Source organism: Cebus imitator, unplaced genomic scaffold (genome assembly GCF_001604975.1).
Source record: "Cebus imitator isolate Cc_AM_T3 unplaced genomic scaffold, Cebus_imitator-1.0 Scaffold84, whole genome shotgun sequence".
Lineage (NCBI taxonomy): Eukaryota > Metazoa > Chordata > Mammalia > Primates > Cebidae > Cebus > Cebus imitator.
In genome coordinates, this window is record NW_016107399.1 from 1,097,100 (window position 1) to 1,109,308 (window position 12,209).

At 36.8% G+C, this 12,209-nt stretch overlaps 1 pseudogene; it reads right to left on the reverse strand.

Moving 5' to 3' along the window:
* Positions 1-3,544: 3,544 nt before the first annotated feature.
* On the reverse strand, positions 3,545-4,261 carry LOC108308275 (annotated as a pseudogene).
* Between the last annotated feature and the right edge of the window lie 7,948 nt (positions 4,262-12,209).

The window sequence follows — 12,209 nt, forward strand, 5'->3', positions numbered from 1 at the left end:
CAATGACGTATAATTTTCAAGCATACACAAGAGAAAGTAGGATAAAGTAAAACAATTATTCCTTACTTTACACTCAACCTAAATTACCTCACACTAATCTTTTCTTTTACACCTAGATTTCCCTACACTTAACATTCCCATTGAGTTGGGGACTTTTAGAAGTAATTTAAATCAGCATACAATTCTTTAGTTAGGACTGCACCCTCACTTCCAAATCAAAGAATACCTAGCTTAAATTTCCAACAAATATTCAAAAATGTAGTCAGAAAACACAATGGTTTATTTCTGGGCATGTTTTGAAAAAAAAATTTTTTTTTTGACATTTCTGTGAAGTTACTCTTTATAAAGGGAACTCATTTTAGACGCAAGAGCCTAGGCTAAAAGAGGGAACCCGGTCTCTTTTCTTATTAGCTGGGAGTGGCTGGCTACGCTCTGATGATCCTGTTTCCCAATATAGTAAGAGAGACAGAAGGACAGATGATCCACTACAACACTTAAATTTCAAGAATTTCGCACTACTAAAAGACAGATGGAAAATCAACCCCTGAGTAATCTCAAGTTCAATTTTTTATCTCTACCTTCTAGAAAAAAATCTATAATATTCAAATTGAGAAACTTTTTTCCTACCTTATTTTAAAAGTTCTATACAGGTCAAGAAAGAAAAATCAACCACATAAGACCAATAACCCACAATTTTGATAGTTATACATCATTCAATAGTCATGAGCTACTGCCTAACATTTTTTGAAAAGGATTAATTTTAAATTAAGCACAACCCACAAACTAGAACTGGACTGCCAATGATTACAACTCAAAATCACTGCTAGTATCTTTGAACAGCAAACAGCCAGCTTCTCACAAACAGCTATGCCTCATACTATAAACTAGATATATTCCTAAAAAGCAGGCTTTAAAGAAAATTTTAGTAAATCCAATTTGATTTTTCACATTGATTTTCATTTAGTTACAAAAGCCAGAATGAATACATATTTTCTACTTGAGTATTGGAAAGAACTAAGTTCCCTCTCAATGGTTTTTCAGATGTTTCATTCAACAAATATATGTTCCTGACACTATTTTATGTGTCATATATTTTAGCTTCATTTCTTCATTTGCCAGAAGACAAAAGTAAGAAGTCCCCATCTCAGGCACTTTCTGTTTTTTCATTTATCATTACTACCTGTTTTCTTTTTATTGTTGTTCTCGTTTTTTTGTTTTCTTGGGAGTGAGGTTGGTCTCTTTTATAATTTAATATCACAGCTTTCTAAGGGTTCCTTGTGGAATATTTCATATATATACATATACATATATATAGGTATAATATGCTATATATGTATACATATATTTCTTGTACAATAAACCTTTCTTACCCTCACCTTATAATATCTTCAAGATAACATGATTATATCCAACATTTATTGACATCCTTTCTAACCTTTATGCCCAAGACCTTGATCTGACAATATAGGCCTATTTAAATTCAAGACTGAGACCCATAGACAAGCCTAGGTACTGCTTCACCAACATACATTCCTAAGAGGATACTTAGGAAACCCATCCAGTAATGACACTTTATTTCTAATGCTACGTTAACTGATTTTTCTGAACAGATTCTCATACTCCATTGTACCCTCACAGTAGCTCTGGGAGTTTAGTAACCCCACTTGGAAGACAAGGAAGGAACCTGAGATTAAAGGGAGTGAGATAAATGTCCTGGTGTCCTCCAGTAAGCTGACCTGAAGAAAAGATCATGGAAACATCTTGTCCAGTGGCTGCTGTCAGCAGAAGGTCAGTAAGCATTAGCTGAATCTTCACGGCTGCCTTAGCACCTCACTTTATCCCCACAGGAGACCTTCGGAGTTATGTGTTTGTGTCTGTGAGTAAGCGTATAAGCCAGCGATGTGTTGTTTCTTATCAAAAAAACCGAAGTGATATTTATGATCAGACCAAGATTTAGAGAAGTACATTTCTCCCATATCCAGTTCCAGAACTGAAGTAATCTCTTTGATCTTCTCCCTTTAATTACTACATTTTCATATCATCTCAACTCTTACAGTGGCATTGACAGGGAACGCTGGAGTTGCATTCCTGGTTGCCATCAGAGACACGCCACTCCGTCTGGAGGATGCCTCTCATAACGTTATTTTTTTACTGCATCTCATAAAGCCTGTTCTGTATAAATATATTTTGATTAATTAATAAACAGGATGTAATGAATTCTGGCAGGGTGACATTTGAGCACAAAGCGAGGGGCTTAAACAGATCCTGACATGTGTTAGCCAGGAAAACACCCCACACACATGTATACACACACACTCTCTGTCTCTCACACACAGTCACACTCACAAAGAGTCTTTTTATTCATTGGAGATATTATGTAATAAGGTTAATTTGACATTTGAGGGGAACTCGACAAGAAATACAGAGGTACAGGAGAGGCAAATATTCCACAATGGCTGGTTACTGATCAATAGTGGGGCATCTATATTTTAGAACTAAAAACTCTAGACAACATGAGGACTGATTGTTTCTAGTAAACCTGAAATGGCTCATAAATAAATCCATTTTTTGAGAAAGGAGTTTTATTGTTTCTTACTACTGCTCTCTAGTAAATCCTATCTTGGTATTCAGGGACAGGAATATGGGAACTTATTTGGCACACTGGTGTATTCAATAAATATTAGTTGCATCTTCATAAAATCAGTATTTCCTAAAGCACATCAATCTTCATTTTGAAGATCTTGAATGACCCCACTGTAGCAATTCTTGTCCTCAAGGTGTACATATGTGGAATGTTCTGGATACATGGTTGGCAATTCAGCTCAATATTAGTAAACTACTCAGTATAAAATCTAGAGAAGAAAAGTTGCTTTTATTGTTGGAGAACCTTCCTTATTACTTCTCTATGTACATTTTTTTTAATGCACCAACACATTCACATTTTTTTAAGCAAATGACAAAGACCCAGTTTACCAGCTTTACTTTTTTAAACCTAAGTTTAACATTACGTAAACAATTGTCAAAATTACTAAGTTGCCAGCATCCATGCACAACTAGAAAACATTTGTAATTTATATTAAACTAGAAATGTATTATCATTATTGCATTAATATCTTTCACTATTAAATACTGAAAAAATTGAAATCATTTCTGTAGAAGATTCTTCCTGGTGATGTTAACTTCACAGCAGGCTGACACTATGTGGCTCACGTTTCAATGAAAAGCTCCATGCTGGTGTTAGTGTACCATCTTGTCCTACACTAAAGAGTCAAGACTCACCTTGGAGTCCATTTAATAAAAAAGCAAAGTACATACAGAGATTCACAACAGTTTTAAAGACAAAAGAAAATCATCTTATTATGTGGTCCCAACAATAAACTCAAAAGTCTATGACAAATAGAGGCTCTGATGAGCTGTTTATAAATACTTTAGGTACAATTACACTGAAAGTCGATTTCATTTGAAATTTTCAAAAAAAAGTTCCTGTTAATCCTCAGATGGTGCTTGTTATACTTTAACAGTTCCGTTAAGTGCAGGCATTGAATTACTTGCTATCCAAGTGCAGCAGCTGCTCCTTACCATTTATTGTTAAGGACTTTAACTGACAGTCTTCAACTTCTACTCTTTCTTGACTGTTCTCGACAATTCTCTTTGTAGTGATTTTTCTGCCATTAACTATTTTAGTTGAAGCTGATATCGATTTGAAGTTGCCCATCCCACTACCACCAAATGACGTGGAAGAAAATGAAGTGAGGTCTCTGTAACCCAGTGACCCAAAAGAAGTAAATCCAGTATCAAAAGAAGGAAATCTACTTCCAAAAGATAGAAATCCACTGAACACGGAGAACGACACCGTCCCTCGGCTTCTGCGTCCTCGGGGACCCCCTGCATTCCCAAAGAAGTCCACAAAAGTGTCTTCAAAGAAGTCAAATGAAAATGGCTCCCTTCCACCAAACAATTCCCTGAAGACATCATGTGGGTTACAGGATGTGAAGCCAAATTCAAATCTACTGTCAAAATGACTTCAGCCTCCTCCTCACCATTTAATCCTTCTTTGCCGTTTTTGTCATAGATGTCCCGTTTCTTAGCATCTGACAGCACCTCATACACCTCCACTACTTGTTTGAATTTTCTCTGCTTCTTCTTTATTCTCAGGATTTCTATCTGGGTGCCCCTTCAGTGCCAGTTTCCAATATGCGTTTTTAATATCCTCGGGTGAGGCACGTCTCTGCACACCTAGAACTTCAGAGTAATCCACCATGTTTTAAGAGATTGTTGGAATAGTCTGGAGGACAAAGTTGTCCGGTGGCTACGCTCTGTCACCCAGGCTGGAGTGCAGTGGCGCACGCTCGGCTCACTGCAACCTCCGCCTCCGGGGTTCAAGCAGTTCTGCCTCAGCCTCCTGAGTAGCTAGAATTTCAGGTGCACACTACCACGCCTGGCTAATTTTTGTATTTTTAGTAGGGAGGAGGTTTCACCATCTTGGTCAGTCTCTTTTCCAACTCCTGACCTCGTGATCTGTCCGCCTCAGCCTTCCAAAGTGCTGGGATTGTAGGCTTGAGTCACCGCACCTGGCCTCTATGCACTTTAAAAGTTTATTTTTTTCCAGAAGAAAAACTCTTGTATATTTTAAATTTCAATTTAGATATTCCTCTACTTCAGCTTGTAACAGTATGTAGTATAATTATGCTTCCTTCCTCCCTAGCTATACTCTGAATTCCTCTGTGGAGGAGCCTCTTACTCATTGTGTTTCCTTCTTGTCTAAGTATTGAATGGAGATGTTCATCAAATGAATGAAAAGTTAATTTCAACTGTGTTTTTCAGGTCAGAATTATTACTTGAACTTTTGCATTCAAATTTCCTGCTGCTATTTAGAAAGGCTTTAGAAATATTGTCAACCTTAAGCACAATTTAAAAATGAGCGATGTGTCCTGAGTCCCTTCCACCGGCCTTTCTATTCCTCACCCAAAGCCTGTTATCTAACCTGGTTTCTCATCCCCTAGTTGCCTAAAGCGTTTATGATGTTGTCCTTGAGCCATAAAGATGCTCCTACAAACTCCGTGCTGTATTACTTCCCAAACGTTACCACCACCAGCACCAAAAGTAATGCGGGGGTGTGATTGAGGGCAGATCGCTTCCTCTGTGAACCTCAGTTCTCTCATCTGCAAAAGGTAAGTAACCATACCTACTTGTGTTGCCAAGAGTTCCACCCTTCTGAGTTGGACCAAACATTTATATTCCTGGGTTGTCCTGAAAGAACAAGTTTATGCCACTAATCTAACTGTGGTCTGCTTTCAGCTTTTTGCATATGGAAGATCAAACGTATTAGAAAAAAGCTTATGGAGATAGATAGATAGATAGATAGATATAATTAATGATTATTCTGCAGTCAACTTTACTTATACAGAATTTCAAGTGCGTAATCTGCTATCTTTCCCAAAGTCTCTATTTCCAACAGTTCTGTTAAGTGCTGAAAAGAATGGCCCTCACATATTAAGCACTATAAAAGTGTTGACTAAATACAAGATTTCAAAACTCTTTGAATACCCTATATCCAGATACGCATGAGAATTAATATTTACAGTAAAATTTATCTAATCACAATACAGAAAATTTGGAAACCAGAAAAAGGAAGAAAAAAATCACTGAATCTCATCACTATTAGTATTTTATATTATTCCTTATTATTTTTCTGAACTATTACACACAAAGAAAACAAGATGATCTTCACTGTCATCACATAAAGCACAATGTAAGTGCTTTACTGTGATTATTTCGTGTAATTCTCACAATCTACTTATGAAGTAGATACTATTAAATTTCCCATTTAATCCTTAATCTGATTTCAGAGCCTGGGTATTTGACCACTATAATAATTATGGCAGAGACATGGATTTTTTCCACCATAAAAATCTGTGTTTGCCCCACTTAGTGCACCATTATTGTTGCAAAGCAGCCTTCCAGCCAGCAAAGTCACATTCTCCAATGCACTTGTCCAGGTGGGATCATGTAACTAATTCTTGCCCATAGAATTTGATTAGGAGGGGCTTGTGTCACCTCAGGCCTGAGGTGAGCAGTAGGTGTAGCTTTCCATCTTGCCTTTCATTCCTGTGAGCTGTAACTAACGAACCTCATGGTCCTGGAGAAGATGGTGGAGTTACGGAATAGAAGGAAGTTGAATCCCTGAATCACCTAAAAGGTTCTCCTCCAAGCACCAGCATTGAACTAGTGTGAACTTGTATGAGTGAGAAACAACCTTTTATCATAAAACCAATGAAATTTCAGAGTTTTTTAATTTTAATTAATACCTTAAAATAATACACTAATACTATGTACTGACGTTACTCACTTCCAAGAAGATATACTTGTAAATATACCGACATCCAAGCTTTCAAATTACTTTCTAAATGTTACATCATTTATGAGCATTAGATACATAATGTTGCATAATTTCTATTTCTATTAATTTAAATATTTGCAAAATAGCAAATCATGCCACACAGTTGTATCATAATTTCTTATTGGTAGACTTCTGTGTTATTTACTTTTTGCCAGTAACTATGGAACAATGCTCTATTTAACATCTTCTTTCATATATTATTTTCTTTTCTTTTTCTTTTTTTTTTTTTTTTTGAGACAGAGTCTCACTCCATCACCAGGCTGGAGTGCAGTGGTGCAACCTCGGCTCACTGCAACTGCCGCCTCCCATGTTCAAGCAATTCTCCTGCCTCAGCACCCTGAGTAGCTGGGACTACACGTACGCGCCACCACGCACAGCTAAATTTTTGTATTTTTAGTAGAGACAGGGTTTCACCATGTTGGCCAGGATGGTCTCGATCTCTTGACCTCGTGATCCACCCGCCTCGGCCTCCCAAAGTTCTGGGATTACAGGCGTGAGCCACCGCACCCGGCCTATATATTATTTTCTATGTAAGAATTAGGTAATTACAAATATTCCTGCAAATGAGATTACTGTCCCAAAGTTTGTGAACATTAGTGTATACAAATTTATTCCAAAAGATTTGTTACCAAACTTTTTCGCAAATAACAATACGCTGGAGTTTGTGTGTTATCATAACTTACCAGGACTGAATCATCTTCTTAAAAAACTATTTTCAAGCTTAATAAAGAAAAATGATAAACTGATGTTTTGATTTGGCTTAATATGCCTATTAGTGGGTTTATTTTCTTACTCCTCATATGTCTTACTAGTGACATGGCAAATATATTTAGTATCTGTCATTTCCTTTGATCCTTAACTAGACAGATATGTATATGTTGATAAACTTGATTAAGTGTAGAAGACTCAAACAACAACAAAAAATTAACTATATAGCCATGTGTTTGGAGGATATCATACAATCTCCAAGCAGGAAATTAAAAGTCCCAGTTTGGCATTACTGAAGGAGAAAGAGATGTACGTGGAAATAGCCCGGATAAATATGAAGAGTCCCTCTCTGTGGAGCTAGATTCCTCACTGTAGGGACTGAAGTTGTCTTTTGGGATTTACACAGCAGGATAGCTAATACTCAATATATAGTCCATTTCACACTGCCATTATCTAGAATGCCAGCTGTTACATTCAGTGAGCCCACCATCTTTTAAGGGACTAGAACAAAAAGCAGAAAGCAAAGAAATGGAGACATTAGAAATACCAAATGTATCGCCCATTACCTAGATAATTTTAATGACAGTTTTATTTTGGCCACATTTATTCCAATAATTGGCATATTTTCCCACCTCATTTGACTCTATAGACACAATCACAGATATAAAGATGCCTTTTTAAAGTGGGGGTGGGAAGAGAAAGCACCACTGTACTCCATGTATAACAGAACTTATCCTTACTGTTCATTAGGAGACACTACAATGCTGATTTAAATTAAACTTAGGTCAACTGGTTACCTAGCAGTAAGAACTAACCTCATATCTATCTGAACATAAATCTTAGTTGTTATTTATTTTAAGCTTGAACAATTGTGGTTTGTTAGCTTATTTCAGGGGCATTTAGTGGCTTTGACATTCCTTTCAGTAGGGCATACAGAAATTGTTCTTTATGTTAGCAACTGCACTTATTCTTTCTCAAATATTAAAGGTAAGCCTTCTAGAAAATCCAAAATGTTCTTTACCCAGCCCAGTGATATGGTTTGGCTGTTTCCCTACACAAATCTCATGTTGAATTGTGATTCCCAGTGTTGGAGGAGGGGCCTGGTGGGAGGTGATAGAATCATGGGGGCAGATATCCTCTTTGCCGTTCTTATGATAGAGTTCTCAAGAGATCTGGTTGTCTGTGGGTGTGTAGAACCTTCCCTTTTCTCTCTCTCTCTCTGTCTCTTTCTCTCTCTCTCCTGCAAGCCATGTGAAAAACATGCTTGCTTTCCCTTTACCTTCCACCATGTCTGTAAGTTTTCTGAGGCCTCTTCAGTCATGCTTCCTGTACAACCTGCAGATCTGAGAATCAATTACACCTCTTTTCTTTATAAATTACCCAGTCCCAGGTAGTTATTTATAGCAGTGTGAGAATGGACTAATATGCCCATCATAATTGCCAAGTCAAAGAAGCTCTGATAGTTTATTTTCTGTTAAACTGAGTTACTTAAAGGAGACAATCCAAGTCTCTGCATCCTGAAACTGAATATGAATAGAATTATGGTTAGAAGTTTGTCAATTAATTACAAACAATTCAAGAATTTTAACCCAAATCACATTACTCACAATTTGATGTTTATACTTATTCTGTGTATCATTTGAATCATTTGCAAAACAGTAAAGTAAGAAAATAACTGGATGACTTGTACTTATTACAGATTTTTCACATAAATATAAATGACTAGTTGATGAATCATTGATTTTTCAGCCTTGTTCATGTTGCCCAAGACAATTAATGTAAAAGCAGATGAGCCTATACTACAGTAATTCTAAGTTATTAAATGTCATTAGAACTTCATTTATCAGGAAAAAACAATACCCCTAAATCATTTTTGGTGGATTTCATTTTAGAGATTTTAAAAAGGCATTTATTATCATTTTAAAATGCTGGAGATCCATAAAGGCAGGGATACTATCGTTACTCCTGTGTACTAGAATATAGGGACCTGCATATCCTTAGCCTTATAGCATGTGCAATTATTTGTTGAATTTTTAAATCTTGCTGATATTCAATCTCTCATTTTAGTTCCAAGTAGGACCACAAAACTTCAGAGCTCAGAAGGCTGATTTTAACTTATACTCCAAATTTTAGAACATATGTCAAAACTACATAACACCTTACTAACTCCAATACAATGAGACTATTTTCTTGCATGTCGTAAGGAAAATGTTACTTCTCAAAGCTTCAAAGGAAATTTTTAAATAAATTTATTTCCTGAGCATCTGTTTATATTTTTTAAAGATTCAAACTCAAGTTAAAGATTTGACATATTATTAAAAGAATAATGAATGCATGTGAATTCAATGCAAAGATCTAGAGAAAAATCTGTGCATCCAAATCAGTCATAAAAAAGAATGAAATCATATTTTTCACAGCAACATAAGAGATGGAACTGGAGGTCATTGTCTTAAATAACTCAGAAACAGAAAGTCAAATACCACAGGTTCTCACTTATACGTGGGAGCTACATAATGTGTACACATAGACATAAAGTGAGGAGTAATAAACACAGAAGACTCTGAAGGGTAGGAGAGTGGAAGGAGGGTGAGGGATGAGAAATTACTTAAGGTAGACAATGTATACTTTTTGAGTGATGTTTACACTAAAAGCCCAGAGGTTACCACTGCACAATATATCCATGCTGCTGCACTTGTGCCTCTGAAGTCATACAAATTTTTAAAAGATAATAAATATTTACCTATTGTAAAAGATAATCACATTTTATTCTATAGTGGGCTTTAGAAATAAGATTAGACTTTAATGCAGACCTGGAGCTGAAACCCAGCTCTTCTGCTTATTTTAAGTTATCTATCCTTTTGAAAACTCATTGTTTTCTTCTACAAAGTGATACACTAATCCTTATTTCCCATGGTTGTGATGAGAATTAAATGAAATAATGCTTGTAAGACACTAGTACAGTGTTTGACAAATACAACCACCTCTACTATTATAAACTGAATTTTTTTGTCTCCCCAAAAATCTTATGTTGAAATCTTAAACCCCAATATGATGCTATTTGCAGTTAGGGCTTTGGGAGGTCATTAAGGCTAGCTTAGGCTATGAAGGTGGAACTCTCTTAGTGAAATTAGTGGTCTTTCAAGAAAAGGAAGAAAGCTTCTCTCTCTCTCTCTCTCTCTCTCTCTCTCTCCTCCTTGATATATTCACCAAGGAATAGTCATGTGAGGATGAGAGAGAAGGCAGCCATCTGCAGGCCAGGAAGAGAGACCTCACTGGAGTACAGCCACGGCTGTGCCTTGACTTTGGACTTTCAGCCTGCAAAACTGTGAGAACATAAATTTCTCTTGTTTAAGCCACCCAGTCTATGGCATTTTACTGTGGCAGCCCAAAAGGACTAAGATACATATCATTCAACACTCTTTTTTTTTTTTTTTTTTTNTTTTTTGAGACGGAGTTTCGCTCTTGTTGCCCAGGCTGGAGTGCAATGGCGCGATCTTGTCTCACCGCAACCTCCGCCTCCTGGGTTCAGGCAATTCTCCTGCCTCAGCTTCCTGAGTACCTGGGATTACAGGCACGCACCACCATGCCCAGCTGATTTTTTGTATTTTTAGTAGAGATGGGGTTTCACCATGTTGACCAGGATGGTCTCGATCTCTTGACCTCGTGATTCAACACTCTTTAAATGCTCAGGTGCAGCTCTTCATGAAGGCAGGTAACTCCATAAAGTCTAAAGTCTGCTCCAAGCCATAACTTTTGATTATCTACTGTAAACAAAAGTCGAGCTGAATTCCCACAGGGAGACTTGATCAACTTTCCAATCATGTTTATCCTGTCAGCTTTGAAATGATTCATGAGATTCCAGATTAGAAGTAAAAAGTCTAGATCTTAAAGTATATTATTTATTTTAACCACATCTTCTGAATAAATCTAAATACAATAAAACTTTATACATATAACATAAAATATGAAAATATAACATCTTTTTAAATTTTAATTTTAAGGTAATTTTTCACTGGGAAAATTCAAGATATTTTGATGTTTTAGGAACTACATCAAGAAATCAGAAACCTACTATTTGGCTGAAACAAACAGGAGAGTATTATTAGCTACAAGGGATCTACACAAAAGAACTCTACTTTTAGTTCCATCACTGTGGAATTTGGAGACCTGTTACATCATTCTGTGGGATGTTGTCAATTGTTTTGATTGTTTACAGAAAGAATACTGATGCATAACAGGTGTGTGTGTACCAGATACAGAAGTGCTGGCAGCCAGACTATTTCACTGTGGAATAAATCTGTGATTACTTTTTGGTCTGCTACAGCACAAACCAAAATAAGAGTTCTTTCTGCACTTCTTCATGCTTGTGTAACCGTTCAGAAAGAGCATGACCATGTAGGATGTCATTAGGCCCAGTTTTCATCCCTGTTAAACTGCAGGCCACAATTCTCTGCAGCTTCACGAGGGTCAAGGCCACTGTGATGTTTAACGGACATTAAGTAAGGACAGTTGGGAATGCCAGCTCTGCCAGTCAAGCAGTAGGAAGGGTCACAGTGTAGTCACCTGCCTATTCCCTCTTCCCCTCATCCACATTACAGATTGTGACACTAATCTCTGAAGCGAGTCTCAATTTACTACAAAGAAGTGTCTCCTATGTTTTCTTAGCCAGTATAATTCTCAAACTGAAGTTCCAACTGCTTCTAGGGCCAACACAGTTGTTAATAACTGGGCTGGATTTTGTGTTTTTACCCTTGATTTATTTTTCTGTTGATCTTCAGAATGGCGGAGAGTGATGTGGTATCAATTTAGGCTCTTGCACAAGATTAGTGAAATGAAGAAAATACAAAATCTAGATAATTTTAATGTTTTCTTCTTTGAGAGGGCTGGTATTTCCTGTCTGCCTCTTGAGTGATTAATAATGCAGTGGCTGATGCTTCTTTACCCAGAGGGTTATTGTCATCTTTGGTAGAGTTTGACATTTTACACTTTAAGTAAGCACACCCTTAGGCAAGGAGACACCAAGAGACGGATTTCCGTATTAAAAGATGTCACCAAAAGAGCAAGTCAACAAATATGCCCCTGCCAAGAAACAACCAACAAA